Below are 16,944 nucleotides of genomic sequence, written 5' to 3'. Positions count from 1 at the left end.
TCATTATAACTGACCAGTAACACAGATTCACTAGTGTGCCATGTTACAGATCTCATTATAACTGACCAGAGACAATCATTAACCTAGATTCACTAGTGTGCCATGTTACAGATCTCATTATAACTGACCAGTAACAATCAGTAACACAAATTCACTAGTGTGCCATGTTACAGATCTCATTATAACTGATCAGTAACACAGATTCACTAGTGTGCCATGTTACAGATCTCATTATAACTAACCAGTAACAATCAGTAACACAAATTCACTAGTGTGCCATGTTACAGATCTCATTATAACTGACCAGTAACAGATTCACTAGTGTGCCATGTTACAGATCTCATTATAACTGATCAGTAACACAGATTCACTAGTGTTCCATGTTACAGATCTCATTACAACTGATCAGTAACACAGATTCACTAGTGTGTCATGTTACATATCTCATAACTGACCAGTAACACAGATTCACTAGTGTGTCATGTTACAGATCTCATTATAACTGACCAGTAACAATCATTAACCTGGATTCACTAGTGTGCCATGTTACAGATCTTATTATAACTGACCAGTAACAATCAGTAATACAGATTCACTAGTGTGCCATGTTACAGATCTCATTATAACTGACCAGTAACAATCAGTAACACAGATTCACTAGTGTGCCATGTTACAGATCTCATAACTGATCAGTAACACCGATTCACTAGTGTGCCATGTTACAGATCTCATTATAACTGACTACAGGCAATCAGTAACACAGAATCACTAGTGTGCCATGTTACAGATCTCATAACTGATCAGTAACACCGATTCACTAGTGTGCCATGTTACAGATCTCATTATAACTGACCAGCAACAATCAGTAACACAGATTCACTAGTGTGCCATGTTACAGATCTCATTATAACTGACCAGTAATAATCAGTAACACAGAATCACTAGTGTGCCATGTCACAGATCTCATAACTGAACAGTAACAATCAGTAACACAGATTCAATAGTGTGCCATGTTACAGATCTCATAACTGACCAGTAACACAGATTCAATAGTGTGTCATGTTACAGATCTCATTATAACTGACCAGAGACAATCAATAACACAGATTCACTAGTGTGCCATGTTACAGATCTCATTATAACTGACCAGTAACACAGATTCACGAGTGTGCCATGTTACAGGTCTCATTATAACTGACCAGTAACACAGATTCACTAGTGTGCCATGTTATAGATCTCATTATAACTGACCAGTAGCAATCAGTAACACAGATTCACTAGTGTGCCATGTTACAGATCTCATTATAACTGACCAGTAACAATCAGTAACACAGATTCACTAGTGTGCCATGTTACAGATCTCATTATAACTGACCAGTAACAATCAGTAACACAGATTCACTAGTGTGCCATGTTACAGATCTCATTATAACTGACCGGTAACAATCAGTAACACAGATTCACTAGTGTGCCATGTTACAGATCTCATTATAACTGACCAGTAACAACCAGTAACACAGATTCACTAGTGTGCCATGTTACAGATCTCATTATAACTGACCGGTAACAATCAGTAACACAGATTCACTAGTGTGTCATGTTACAGATCTCATTATAACTGACCAGTAACAATCAGTAACACAGATTCACTAGTGTGCCATGTTAAAGATCTCATTATAACTGACCAGTAACAATCAGTAACACAGATTCACTAGTGTGCCATGTTACAGATCTCATTATAACTGACCATAGACAATCAGTAACACAGATTCACTAGTGTGCCATGTTACAGATCTCATTATAACTGACCGGTAACAATCAGTAACACAGATTCACTAGTGTGCCATGTTACAGATCTCATTATAACTTACCGGTAACAATCAGTAACACAGATTCACTAGTGTGCCATGTTATAGATCTCATTATAACTGACCAGTAACAATCAGTAACACAGATTCACTAGTGTGCCATGTTACAGATCTCATTATAACTGACCAGTAACAATCAGTAACACAGATTCACTAGTGTGCCATGTTACAGATCTCATTATAACTGACCGGTAACAATCAGTAACACAGATTCACTAGTGTGCCATGTTACAGATCTCATTATAACTGACCAGTAATAATAAGTAACAGATTCACTAGTGTGCCATGTTACAGATCTCATTATAACTGACCAGTAACAATCAGTTACACAGATTCACTAGTGTGCCATGTTACAGATCTCATTATAACTGACCGGTAACAATCAGTAACACAGATTCACTAGTGTGTCATGTTACAGATCTCATTATAACTGACCAGTAACAATCAGTAACACAGATTCACTAGTGTGTCATAGATCTCATAACTGACCAGTAACAATCAGTAACACATTCAGTAGTGTGCCATGTTACAGATCTCATTAGTGACCAGTAACATTCAGTAACACAGATTCACTAGTGTGTCATGTTACCTATCTAATAACTGACCAGTAATAATCATTCACTAGTGTGCCATGTTACAGATCTCATTATAACTGACCAGTAACAATCAGTAACACAGATTCACTAGTGTGCCATGTTACAGATCTGATAACTGACCAGTAACAATCAGTAACACAGATTCACTAGTGTGCCATGTTACAGATCTCATTATAACTGACCAGTAATAATCAGTGACACAGATTCACTAGTGTGCCATGTTACAGATCTCATAACTGATCAGTAACACCGATTCACTAGTGTGCCATGTTACAGATCTCATTATAACTGACCAGCAACAATCAGTAACACATATTCACTAGTGTGCCATGTTACAGATCTCATTATAACTGACCAGTAACAATCAGTAACACAGATTCACTAATGTGCCATGTTACAGATCTTATTATAACTGACCAGTAACAATCAGTAACAAAAATTCTCTAGTGTGCCATGTTACAGATCTCATTATAACTGACTACAGACAATCAGTAACACAGAATCACTAGTGTGCCATGTTACAGATCTCATTATAACTGATCAGTAACACAGATTCACTAGTGTTCCATGTTACAGATCTCATTACAACTGATCAGTAACACAGATTCACTAGTGTGCCATGTTACAGATCTTATTATAACTGACCAGTAACAATCAGTAACACAGATTCACTAGTGTGCCATGTTACAGATCTCATTATAACTGATCAGTAACACAGATTCACTAGTGTGCCATGTTACAGATCTCATAACTGACCAGTAACACAGATTCACTAGTGTGTCATGTTACATATCTCATAACTGACCAGTAACACAGATTCACTAGTGTGCCATGTTACAGATCTCATTATAACTGACCAGTAACAATCATTAACCTGGATTCACTAGTGTGCCATGTTACAGATCTTATTATAACTGACCAGTAACAATCAGTAATACAGATTCACTAGTGTGCCATGTTACAGATCTCATTATAACTGACCAGTAATATTCAGTAACACAGATTCACTAGTGTGCCATGTTACAGATCTCATAACTGATCAGTAACACCGATTCACTAGTGTGCCATGTTACAGATCTCATTATAACTGACCAGCAACAATCAGTAACACAGATTCACTAGTGTGCCATGTTACAGATCTCATTATAACTGACCAGTAACAATCAGTAACACAGATTCACTAGTGTGCCATGTTACAGATCTCATTATAACTGACCAGTAATAATAAGTAACACAGATTCACTAGTTTGCCATGTTACAGATCTCATTATAACTGACCAGTAACAATCAGTAACACAGATTCACTAGTGTGCCATGTTACAGATCTCATTATAACTGACCAGTAGCAATCAGTAACACAGATTCACTAGTGTGCCATGTTACAGATCTCATTATAACTGACCAGTAACAATCAGTAACACAGATTCACTAGTGTGCCATGTTACAGATCTCATTATAACTGACCAGAGACAATCAATAACACCGATTCACTAGTGTGCCATGTTACAGATCTCATTATAATTGACCAGAGACAATCAATAATACAGATTCACTAGTGTGCCATGTTACAGGTATCATAACTGACCAGTAACAGATTCACTAGTGTGCCATGTTACAGATATCATTATAACTGACCAGTAACACAGATTCACTAGTGTGCCATGTTACAGATCTCATTATAACTGACCAGAGACAATCATTAACCTAGATTCACTAGTGTGCCATGTTACAGATCTCATTATAACTGACCAGTAACAATCAGTAACACAAATTCACTAGTGTGCCATGTTACAGATCTCATTATAACTGATCAGTAACACAGATTCACTAGTGTGCCATGTTACAGATCTCATTATAACTGACCAGTAACAATCAGTAACACAAATTCACTAGTGTGCCATGTTACAGATCTCATTATAACTGATCAGTAACACAGATTCACTAGTGTGCCATGTTACAGATCTCATTATAACTAACCAGTAACAATCAGTAACACAAATTCACTAGTGTGCCATGTTACAGATCTCATTATAACTGACCAGTAACAGATTCACTAGTGTGCCATGTTACAGATCTCATTATAACTGATCAGTAACACAGATTCACTAGTGTTCCATGTTACAGATCTCATTACAACTGATCAGTAACACAGATTCACTAGTGTGTCATGTTACATATCTCATAACTGACCAGTAACACAGATTCACTAGTGTGTCATGTTACAGATCTCATTATAACTGACCAGTAACAATCATTAACCTGGATTCACTAGTGTGCCATGTTACAGATCTTATTATAACTGACCAGTAACAATCAGTAATACAGATTCACTAGTGTGCCATGTTACAGATCTCATTATAACTGACCAGTAACAATCAGTAACACAGATTCACTAGTGTGCCATGTTACAGATCTCATAACTGATCAGTAACACCGATTCACTAGTGTGCCATGTTACAGATCTCATTATAACTGACTACAGGCAATCAGTAACACAGAATCACTAGTGTGCCATGTTACAGATCTCATAACTGATCAGTAACACCGATTCACTAGTGTGCCATGTTACAGATCTCATTATAACTGACCAGCAACAATCAGTAACACAGATTCACTAGTGTGCCATGTTACAGATCTCATTATAACTGACCAGTAATAATCAGTAACACAGAATCACTAGTGTGCCATGTCACAGATCTCATAACTGAACAGTAACAATCAGTAACACAGATTCAATAGTGTGCCATGTTACAGATCTCATAACTGACCAGTAACACAGATTCAATAGTGTGTCATGTTACAGATCTCATTATAACTGACCAGAGACAATCAATAACACAGATTCACTAGTGTGCCATGTTACAGATCTCATTATAACTGACCAGTAACACAGATTCACGAGTGTGCCATGTTACAGGTCTCATTATAACTGACCAGTAACACAGATTCACTAGTGTGCCATGTTATAGATCTCATTATAACTGACCAGTAGCAATCAGTAACACAGATTCACTAGTGTGCCATGTTACAGATCTCATTATAACTGACCAGTAACAATCAGTAACACAGATTCACTAGTGTGCCATATTACAGATCTCATTATAACTGACCAGTAACAATCAGTAACACAGATTCACTAGTGTGCCATGTTACAGATCTCATTATAAACGACCAGTAACAATCAGAAACACAGATTCACTAGTGTGCCATGTTACAGATCTCATTATAACTGACCAGAGACAATCAATAACACAGATTCACTAGTGTGCCATGTTACAGATCTCATTATAACTGACCAGTTACAGATTCACTAGTGTGCCATGTTACAGATCTCATTATAACTGATCAGTAACACAGATTCACTAGTGTGTCATATTACATATCTTATTATAACTAACCAGTAACAATCAGTAACACAAATTCACTAGTGTGCCATGTTACAGATCTCATTATAACTGATCAGTAACACAGATTCACTAGTGTGCCATGTTACAGATCTCATTATAACTGATCAGTAACACAGATTCACTAGTGTTCCATGTTACAGATCTCATTACAACTGATCAGTAACACAGATTCACTAGTGTGTCATGTTACAGATCTCATTATAACTGACCAGTAACAATCATTAACCTGGATTCACTAGTGTGCCATGTTACAGATCTTATTATAACTGACCAGTAACAATCAGTAATACAGATTCACTAGTGTGCCATGTTACAGATCTCATTATAACTGACCAGTAACAATCAGTAACACAGATTCACTAGTGTGCCATGTTACAGATCTCATAACTGATCAGTAACACCGATTCACTAGTGTGCCATGTTACAGATCTCATTATAACTGACTACAGACAATCAGTAACACAGAATCACTAGTGTGCCATGTTACAGATCTCATAACTGATCAGTAACACCGATTCACTAGTGTGCCATGTTACAGATCTCATTATAACTGACCAGCAACAATCAGTAACACAGATTCACTAGTGTGCCATGTTACAGATCTCATTATAACTGACCGGTAATAATCAGTAACACAGATTCACTATTGTGCCATGTCACAGATCTCATAACTGAACAGTAACAATCAGTAACACAGATTCAATAGTGTGCCATGTTACAGATCTCATAACTGACCAGTAACACAGATTCAATAGTGTGTCATGTTACAGATCTCATTATAACTGACCAGAGACAATCAATAACACAGATTCACTAGTGTGCCATGTTACAGATCTCATTATAACTGACCAGTAACACAGATTCACGAGTGTGCCATGTTACAGATCTCATAACTGACCAGTAACACAGATTCAATAGTGTGTCATGTTACAGATCTCATTATAACTGACCAGAGACAATCAATAACACAGATTCACTAGTGTGCCATGTTACAGATCTCATTATAACTGACCAGTAACACAGATTCACGAGTGTGCCATGTTACAGGTCTCATTATAACTGACCAGTAACACAGATTCACTAGTGTGCCATGTTACAGATCTTATTATAACTGACCAGTAACACAGATTCACTAGTGTGCCATGTTACAGATCTCATTATAACTGACCAGAGACAATCAATAACACAGATTCACTAGTGTGCCATGTTACAGATCTCATTATAACTGACCAGTAACAGATTCACTAGTGTTCCATGTTACAGATCTCATTACAACTGATCAGTAACACAGATTCACTAGTGTGTCATGTTACAGATCTCATTATAACTGACCATTAACAATCATTAACCTGGATTCACTAGTGTGCCATGTTACAGATCTTATTATAACTGACCAGTAACAATCAGTAATACAGATTCACTAGTGTGCCATGTTACAGATCTCATTATAACTGACCAGTAACAATCAGTAACACAGATTCACTAGTGTGCCATGTTACAGATCTCATAACTGATCAGTAACACCGATTCACTAGTGTGCCATGTTACAGATCTCATTATAACTGACTACAGACAATCAGTAACACAGAATCACTAGTGTGCCATGTTACAGATCTCATAACTGATCAGTAACACCGATTCACTAGTGTGCCATGTTACAGATCTCATTATAACTGACCAGCAACAATCAGTAACACAGATTCACTAGTGTGCCATGTTACAGATCTCATTATAACTGACCAGTAATAATCAGTAACACAGATTCACTAGTGTGCCATGTTACAGATCTCATTATAACTGACCAGTAATAATCAGTAACACAGAATCACTAGTGTGCCATGTCACAGATCTCATAACTGACCAGTAACACAGATTCACTAGTGTGCCATGTTACAGATCTCATTACAACTGATCAGTAACACAGATTCACTAGTGTGCCATGTTACAGATCTTATTATAACTGACCAGTAACAATCAGTAACACAGATTCACTAGTGTGCCATGTTACAGATCTCATTATAACTGATCAGTAACAATCAGTAACACATATTCACTAGTGTGCCATGTTACAGATCTCATTATAACTGATCAGTAACACAGATTCACTAGTGTTCCATGTTACAGATCTCATAACTGACCAGTAACACAGATTCACTAGTGTGTCATGTTACATATCTCATAACTGACCAGTAACACAGATTCACTAGTGTGCCATGTTACAGATCTCATTATAACTGACCAGTAACAATCATTAACCTGGATTCACTAGTGTGCCATGTTACAGATCTTATTATAACTGACCAGTAACAATCAGTAATACAGATTCACTAGTGTGCCATGTTACAGATCTCATTATAACTGACCAGCAACAATCAGTAACACAGATTCACTAGTGTGCCATGTTACAGATCTCATTATAACTGACCAGTAATAATCAGTAACACAGATTCACTAGTGTGCCATGTTACAGATCTCATTATAACTGACCAGTAATAATCAGTAACACAGAATCACTAGTGTGCCATGTCATAGATCTCATAACTGAACAGTAACAATCAGTAACACAGATTCAATAGTGTGCCATGTTACAGATCTCATAACTGACCAGTAACACAGATTCAATAGTGTGTCATGTTACAGATCTCATTATAACTGACCAGAGACAATCAATAACACAGATTCACTAGTGTGCCATGTTACAGATCTCATTATAACTGACCAGTAACAGATTCACTAGTGTGCCATGTTACAGATCTCATTACAACTGATCAGTAACACAGATTCACTAGTGTTCCATGTTACAGATCTCATTACAACTGATCAGTAACACAGATTCACTAGTGTGTCATGTTACAGATCTCATTATAACTGACCAGTAACAATCATTAACCTGGATTCACTAGTGTGCCATGTTACAGATCTTATTATAACTGACCAGTAACAATCAGTAATACAGATTCACTAGTGTGCCATGTTACAGATCTCATTATAACTGACCAGTAACAATCAGTAACACAGATTCACTAGTGTGCCATGTTACAGATCTCATAACTGATCAGTAACACCGATTCACTAGTGTGCCATGTTACAGATCTCATTATAACTGACTACAGACAATCAGTAACACAGAATCACTAGTGTGCCATGTTACAGATCTCATAACTGATCAGTAACACCGATTCACTAGTGTGCCATGTTACAGATCTCATTATAACTGACCAGCAACAATCAGTAACACAGATTCACTAGTGTGCCATGTTACAGATCTCATTATAACTGACCAGTAACACAGATTCACGAGTGTGCCATGTTACAGATCTCATTATAACTGACCAGTAACACAGATTCACTAGTGTGCCATGTTACAGATCTCATTATAACTGACCAGAGACAATCAATAACACAGATTCACTAGTGTGCCATGTTACAGATCTCATTATAACTGACCAGAGACAATCAATAACACAGATTCACTAGTGTGCCATGTTACAGATCTCATTATAACTGACCAGTAACAGATTCACTAGTGTGCCATGTTACAGATCTCATTATAACTGATCAGTAACACAGATTCACTAGTGTGCCATGTTACAGATCTCATTATAACTGATCAGTAACACAGATTCACTAGTGTGCCATGTTACAGATCTCATTACAACTGATCAGTAACACAGATTCACTAGTGTGTCATGTTACAGATCTCATTATAACTGACCAGTAACAATCATTAACCTGGATTCACTAGTGTGCCATGTTACAGATCTTATTATAACTGACCAGTAACAATCAGTAATACAGATTCACTAGTGTGCCATGTTACAGATCTCATAACTGATCAGTAACACCGATTCACTAGTGTGCCATGTTACAGATCTCATTATAACTGACTACAGACAATCAGTAACACAGAATCACTAGTGTGCCATGTTACAGATCTCATAACTGATCAGTAACACCGATTCACTAGTGTGCCATGTTACAGATCTCATTATAACTGACCAGCAACAATCAGTAACACAGATTCACTAGTGTGCCATGTTACAGATCTCATTATAACTGACCAGTAATAATCAGTAACACAGATTCACTAGTGTGCCATGTTACAGATCTCATTATAACTGACCAGTAATAATCAGTAACACAGAATCACTAGTGTGCCATGTCACAGATCTCATAACTGAACAGTAACAATCAGTAACACAGATTCAATAGTGTGCCATGTTACAGATCTCATAACTGACCAGTAACACAGATTCAATAGTGTGTCATGTTACAGATCTCATTATAACTGACCAGAGACGATCAATAACACAGATTCACTAGTGTGCCATGTTACAGATCTCATTATAACTGACCAGTAACACAGATTCACGAGTGTGCCATGTTACAGGTCTCATTATAACTGACCAGTAACACAGATTCACTAGTGTGCCATGTTACAGATCTCATTATAACTGACCAGTAACACAGATTCACTAGTGTGCCATGTTACAGGCTCATTATAACTGACCAGTAACAGATTCACTAGTGTGCCATGTTACAGATCTCTTTATAACTGACCAGTAACACAGATTCACTAGTGTGCCATGTTACAGATCTCATTATAACTGACCAGAGACAATCATTAACCTAGATTCACTAGTGTGCCATGTTACAGATCTCATAACTGACTACAGACAATCAGTAACACAGAATCACTAGTGTGCCATGTTACAGATCTCGTTACAACTGACCAGTAACACAGATTCACTAGTGTGCCATGTTACAGATCTCATTATAACTGATCAGTAACACAGATTCACTAGTGTGCCATGTTACAGATCTCATAACTGAACAGTAACAATCAGTAACACAGAAACACTAGTGTGCCATGTTACAGATCTCGTTACAACTGACCAGTAACACAGATTCACTAGTGTGCCATGTTACAGATCTCATTATAACTGATCAGTAACACAGATTCACTAGTGTGCCATGTTACAGATCTCATAACTGACCAGTAACAATCAGTAACACAGATTCACTAGTGTGCCATGTTACAGATCTCATTACAACTGATCAGTAACAATCAGTAACACAGATTCACTAGTGTGCCATGTTACAGATCTCATTATAACTGACCAATAACACAGATTCACTAGTGTGCCATGTTACAGATCTCATTATAACTGACCGGTAACAATCAGTAACACAGATTCACTAGTGTGCCATGTTACAGATCTCATTATAACTGACCGGTAACAATCAGTAACACAGATTCACTAGTGTGCCATGTTACAGATCTCATTATAACTGACCGGTAACAATCAGTAACACAGATTCACTAGTCTGCCATGTTACAGATCTCAGTGACCAGTAACATTCAGTAACACAGATTCATTAGTGTGTCATGTTACCTATCTCATTATAACTGACCAGTAACAATCAGTAACACAGATTCACTAGTGTGTCATGTTACCTATCTCATTATAACTGACCAGTAACAATCAGTAACACAGATTCACTAATGTGCCATGTTACAGATCTCATTATAACTGACCAGTAACAATCAGTGACACAGATTCACTAGTGTGTCATAGATCTCATAACTGACCAGTAACAATCAGTAACACAGATTCACTAGTGTGCCATGTTACAGATCTTATTATAACTGACCAGTTACACAGATTCACTAGTGTGCCATGTTACAGATCTCATAACTGACCAGTAACAATCAGTAACACATACAGTAGTGTGCCATGTTACAGATTTCATTAGTGACCAGTAACAATCAGTAACACAGATTCACTAGTGTGCCATGTTACAGATCTCATTATAACTAACCAGTAACAATCAGTAACACAGATTCACTAGTGTGCCATGTTACAGATCTCATAACTGACCAGTAACAATCAGTAACACAGATTCACTAGTGTGCCATGTTACAGATCTCATAACTGACCAGTAACAATCAGTAACACAGATTCACTAGTGTGCCATGTTAAAGATCTCATTATAACTGACCAGTAACATTCAGTAACACAGATTCACTAGTGTGTCATGTTACCTATCTCATAACTGACCAGTAATAATGATTCACTAATGTGCCATGTTACAGATCTCATTATAACTGACTACAGACAATCAGTAACACAGAATCACTAGTGTGCCATGTTACAGATCTCATAACTGATCAGTAACACCGATTCACTAGTGTGCCATGTTACAGATCTCATTATAACTGACCGGTAACAATCAGTAACACAGATTCACTAGTGTGCCATGTTACAGATCTCATTATAACTGACCGGTAACAATCAGTAACACAGATTCACTAGTGTGTCATAGATCTCATAACTGACCAGTAACAATCAGTGACACAGATTCACTAGTGTGCCATGTTACAGATCTCATTATAACTGACCAGTAACAATCAGTGACACAGATTCACTAGTGTGCCATGTTACAGATCCCATTATAACTGACCAGTAACAATCAGTAACACAGATTCACTAGTGTGCCATGTTACAGATCTCATTATAACTGACCAGTAACAATCAGTGACACAGATTCACTAGTGTGCCATGTTACAGATCTCATTATAACTGATCAGTAACACAGATTCACTAGTGTGCCATGTTACAGATCTCATTATAACTGACCAGTAACACAGATTCACTAGTGTGCCATGTTACAGATCTCATTATAACTGACCAGTAACAATCAGTAACACAGATTCACTAGTGTGCCATGTTACAGATCTCATTATAAACGACCAGTAACAATCAGAAACACAGATTCACTAGTGTGCCATGTTACAGATCTCATTATAACTGACCAGTAACACAGATTCACTAGTGTGCCATGTTACAGATCTCATTATAACTGACCAGAGACAATCAATAACACAGATTCACTAGTGTGCCATGTTACAGGTCTCATTATAACTGACCAGAGACAATCAATAACACAGATTCACTAGTGTGCCATGTTACAGGTCTCATAACTGACCAGTAACAGATTCACTAGTGTTCCATGTTACAGATATCATTATAACTGACCAGTAACAGATTCACTAGTGTGCCATGTTACAGATATCATTATAACTGACCAGTAACACAGATTCACTAGTGTGCCATGTTATAGATCTCATTATAACTAACCAGAGACAATCAATAACACAGATTCACTAGTGTGCCATGTTACAGGCTCATTATAACTGACCAGTAACAGATTCACTAGTGTGCCATGTTACAGATCTCTTTATAACTGACCAGTAACACAGATTCTCTAGTGTGCCATGTTACAGATCTCATTATAACTGACCAGAGACAATCATTAACCTAGATTCACTAGTGTGCCATGTTACAGATCTCATAACTGACTACAGACAATCAGTAACACAGAATCACTAGTGTGCCATGTTACAGATCTCATAACTGATCAGTAACAATCAGTAACACAGAATCACTAGTGTGCCATGTTACAGATCTCGTTACAACTGACCAGTAACACAGATTCACTAGTGTGCCATGTTACAGATCTCATTATAACTGATCAGTAACACAGATTCACTAGTGTGCCATGTTACAGATCTCATAACTGAACAGTAACAATCAGTAACACAGAATCACTAGTGTGCCATGTTACAGATCTCGTTACAACTGACCAGTAACACAGATTCACTAGTGTGCCATGTTACAGATCTCATTATAACTGATCAGTAACACAGATTCACTAGTGTGCCATGTTACAGATCTCATAACTGACCAGTAACAATCAGTAACACAGATTCACTAGTGTGCCATGTTACAGATCTCATTACAACTGATCAGTAACAATCAGTAACACAGATTCACTAGTGTGCCATGTTACAGATCTCATTATAACTGACCAATAACACAGATTCACTAGTGTGCCATGTTACAGATCTCATTATAACTGACCGGTAACAATCAGTAACACAGATTCACTAGTGTGCCATGTTACAGATCTCATTATAACTGACCGGTAACAATCAGTAACACAGATTCACTAGTGTGCCATGTTACAGATCTCATTATAACTGACCAGTAACAATCAGTAACACAGATTCACTAGTGTGCCATGTTACAGATCTCATTATAACTGACCGGTAACAATCAGTAACACAGATTCACTAGTGTGCCATGTTACAGATCTCAGTGACCAGTAACATTCAGTAACACAGATTCATTAGTGTGTCATGTTACCTATCTCATTATAACTGACCAGTAACAATCAGTAACACAGATTCACTAGTGTGTCATGTTACCTATCTCATTATAACTGACCAGTAACAATCAGTAACACAGATTCACTAATGTGCCATGTTACAGATCTCATTATAACTGACCAGTAACAATCAGTGACACAGATTCACTAGTGTGTCATAGATCTCATAACTGACCAGTAACAATCAGTAACAGATTCACTAGTGTGCCATGTTACAGATCTTTTTATAACTGACCAGTTACACAGATTCACTAGTGTGCCATGTTACAGATCTCATAACTGACCAGTAACAATCAGTAACACATACAGTAGTGTGCCATGTTACAGATCTCATTAGTGACCAGTAACAATCAGTAACACAGATTCACTAGTGTGCCATGTTACAGATCTCATTATAACTGACCAGTAACAATCAGTAACACAGATTCACTAGTGTGCCATGTTACAGATCTCATAACTGACCAGTAACAATCAGTAACACAGATTCACTAGTGTGCCATGTTACAGATCTCATAACTGACCAGTAACAATCAGTAACACAGATTCACTAGTGTGCCATGTTAAAGATCTCATTATAACTGACCAGTAACAATCAGTAACACAGATTCACTAGTGTGCCATGTTACAGATCTCATTATAACTGACCAGTAACATTCAGTAACACAGATTCACTAGTGTGTCATGTTACCTATCTCATAACTGACCAGTAATAATGATTCACTAGTGTGCCATGTTACAGATCTCATTATAACTGACTACAGACAATCAGTAACACAGAATCACTAGTGTGCCATGTTACAGATCTCATAACTGATCAGTAACACCGATTCACTAGTGTGCCATGTTACAGATCTCATTATAACTGACCGGTAACAATCAGTAACACAGATTCACTAGTGTGCCATGTTACAGATCTCATTATAACTGACCGGTAACAATCAGTAACACAGATTCACTAGTGTGCCATGTTACAGATCTCATTATAACTGACCAGTAACAATCAGTAACACAGATTCACTAGTGTCATGTTACAGATGTCATTATAACTGACCAGTAACAATCAGTAACACAGATTCACTAGTGTGTCATGTTACAGATCTCATAACTGACCAGTAACAATCAGTGACACAGATTCACTAGTGTGCCATGTTACAGATCCCATTATAACTGACCAGTAACAATCAGTAACACAGATTCACTAGTGTCATGTTACAGATGTCATTATAACTGACCAGTAACAATCAGTAACACAGATTCACTAGTGTGTCATGTTACAGATCTCATAACTGACCAGTAACAATCAGTAACACAGATTCACTAGTGTGTCATGTTACAGATCTTATTATAACTGACCAGTAACACAGATTCACTAGTGTGTCATGTTACAGATCTCATAACTGACCAGTAACAATCAGTAACACAAATTCACTAGTGTTCCATGTTACAGATCTCATAACTGACCAGTAACACAGATTCACTAGTGTGTCATGTTACAGATCTCATTATAACTGACTACAGACAATCAATAACACAGATTCACTAGTGTGCCATGTTACAGATCTCATAACTGACCAGAGACAATCGTTAACCTGGATTCACTAGTGTGCCATGTTACAGATCTTATTATAACTGATCAGTAACACAGATTCACTAGTGTGCCATGTTACAGATCTCATTACAACTGATCAGTAACACAGATTCACTAGTGTGCCATGTTACAGATCTCATTACAACTGATCAGTAACACAGATTCACTAGTGTGCCATGTTGCATATCTCATAAGTGACCAGTAACAATCAGTAACACATATTTACTAGTTTGCCATGTTACAGATCTCATAACTGACCAGTAACAATCAGTAACACAGATTCACTAGTGTGCCATGTTACAGATCTCATTATAAACGACCAGTAACAATCAGTAACACATATTTACTAGTTTGCCATGTTACAGATCTCATAACTGACCAGTAACAATCAGTAACACAGATTCACTAGTGTGCTATGTTACAGATCTCATTATAAATGGCCAGAGACAATCAATAACACAGATTTAACTTTTCTTGTGCTCTTGAGTCAGTAGTGGTGTACGTCTTGGAATTCTGACATGGAAACCTTCTGCGTTTAGTATGTGGCTTACTGTGCAAACTGAAACTTCAGTGCCATCAAGTCTTGCTGCAGGTCTTTTGCAGTCACTCAAGGATTTTTCCCATCCTGCCTTCTCAGAAATCTGGGGGGGGGTTTCTGCCCGGTCCAGGTAGTGTAACCACTGTTCCTTTAAATTTGAACTTTTAAACTACGCTTCCAACTGTGTCTCTTGGAACATTCAGGGACTTTGCTCTCTTTTGGTATCTTGTTCCTTGAGAATATACATTAAAACTACTCTTAGGTACCTATAGTAGTAATATCTTGAGTAATGAGCGAAGTGAATGACCAAATTGTGGTATGATATAGAAGATACTTTAAGAATTTTGGAGAAAGAAAAACAGAGGCACCACAATGGCTTAGTACTACCAAAACAGATGATGGAAATTGATATAGTAGGAAATATACTCACAAGAGTATTGCACCCATTGGTGCTATTCAGGCGGACTGGAACTTTGCTGTAGTCCAGCTCACTGTTTGTGACCAGCAATCATGTCAGGTCTGGAACATTTAAGATAGTAATCTTCTTCTCTGTATATAAATAAATCACAAATAACTAGGGTTGCACCGATACCGATACTAGTATCGGTACCGATACCAAGTATTTGCATGAGTACTTGTACTCATGCAAATGCACCGATACTTAAACCGATACCTGCACTTCCTACCCATACTCAAACTGCATGTTCCCATTTCA

Source organism: Bombina bombina, chromosome 3 (assembly GCF_027579735.1).
Source record: "Bombina bombina isolate aBomBom1 chromosome 3, aBomBom1.pri, whole genome shotgun sequence".
Taxonomy (NCBI): domain Eukaryota; kingdom Metazoa; phylum Chordata; class Amphibia; order Anura; family Bombinatoridae; genus Bombina; species Bombina bombina.
This window is presented reverse-complemented; position numbering follows the sequence as displayed.